This window comes from Austrofundulus limnaeus, unplaced genomic scaffold (assembly GCF_001266775.1).
Source record: "Austrofundulus limnaeus strain Quisiro unplaced genomic scaffold, Austrofundulus_limnaeus-1.0 Scaffold84, whole genome shotgun sequence".
Taxonomy (NCBI): Eukaryota; Metazoa; Chordata; class Actinopteri; order Cyprinodontiformes; family Rivulidae; genus Austrofundulus; species Austrofundulus limnaeus.
In genome coordinates, this window is record NW_013952486.1 from 1196696 (window position 1) to 1198572 (window position 1877).

The following is a 1877-nucleotide window of genomic DNA, read 5'->3' on the forward strand; positions in this document are numbered from 1 at the left end:
GTGCATGCCAGGTCATGTTTGTTAATGAGAAGTGGTTCTCAAACAGTTTACCTGGATAAATAAAGGTTCAATTAAAAAATATAAAACTCCATGTGTGACACATTATGTACAGTTTTTTTTCTTTTTGTCTTCTTATGGCTTATTTTATTTTATTTATTTATTTGCTGACAACTGTGACCTTCGTATCTATCTTTCATTCCTCATGTAGTTCTCATTTGGAATGAAAATCCTTGAATTCTTGATTTAACCTCATTATTCTGCACAAAATGTAACTGACTCAAACATGTTTGGGGCATTTTTAGGTCCTGATTTTTGTTGTTTTTGTGCAATCGAGGTGATATTTTCATGATTTATTGTTGTATTTCTTAAGCACCATTTTTTTTCTAAATAAAGCCTAATTAATAACGCAAGTAATTTATTTTACCAAAATGCAATAATGTTTTATATTAAGCTTAAGATTAATCGTGATTAGGCTACCTTGGAATTAATWGATTTAAAATTTTAATCATTTGACAGCCCTAATTTTTTCCACAGTCCTACCTTGATCATTCTCTTAAACATGTACATTGATTTGGCAGATTTAAAAGCAGACTCCTCATAACGAGTCAGAAGTTGGAACATGAGTGACGGGCTGAGTGTGGGGCAGTGCTCTACTTGTTCTCACTTGTTTGTTGTAATTAGAGCTCTAAATGAAACTCTCTAATGGTGGGGGAGGGGACAAGGCCAAAAAATGCATGTTGTGTGAGTGAGTGAGTGTGAGTGTGTGAGTGAGTGTGTTGGAGAACAGCCAGAAAGCTGGGGGTGGGATAGCAGTCAGCATTTTTCAGACAACATGAATGAGGCCCCTCTGGATCCAGCTTCCTGTGTGAGGACTATAAAAACAAAACCGGGCTAAAGTCTGCAGAGTGCTCCCACATTCCTGAGCTATCTGCCAGGTACACGTAGCATCTCACAGCTTCTTCTTTTTCCCTAAGAAATGTTGTCACTACAATTCCCATGGTGCCTTGTCATGAATTTGAGTCGTATTTTTTTATTATTATTTTAAAATAGGAATATAGATGTTGGTGTTTGCTATTGTTCTTATTTCTCCTAAAAGCAGAACCACCTAAATGTAGGTTGTTTACTGATCTACATCAGCATCAAACCACATGATCACAAGGAAGTCATTTATTTAACACAGAAGTTTATTTTTGACTGTTGTGACTCAAAACACAAAAGGTAAACATTTTATGGAAGAGTCGAGTAGTTTTTGAGCACGCAAGGTGAAAAATTGTGAAAAATCGTGAAGCCTGTATGTACTGTATGTATGTATGTATGTATGTATGTGTGTATGTATGTATGTGTGTGTGTGTGTGTGTGTGTGTGTGTGTGTGTGTGTGTGTGTGTGTGTGTGTGTGTGTGTGTATATATAAAAACAAGAATATATTATAAGTTGGAGACACACAGCTTTAGAAAACAAGAAAACTGCTACAACTGAGTCAGTTTTAGAGATATTTATTTGACAAAAGTAGCTCTTTAAAGGTAACATGTGATATGTAGTCTTTTAAGGAATGTTTACATCCTATTTACAGCCCCAGCTTAATGTGTTTTTTAGATGCCCAAACTATGATTTTTATGTTTTCATAAGCAGAGTGTAAAAAGTTTGAGCCTTTTCCGTGACTCCTCCTCCTCAGTCCCAGGAGAGGCCCGGGTGCTGCTGGGTGAGGTCCGTCCATGATCTAATGGGCGCTGCTCAACAGGCCCACATATTTGTCTAATCTCGCTTCCTGCATGCTCTAAACGGGCTCACAGTGCCACCGTTTTGGAGCAAAACAAACACTTGGTTGTGTTTACCAGGGGGAAAGACTCGTTTCTTTCAGCGGTGTTGATCATCCCAA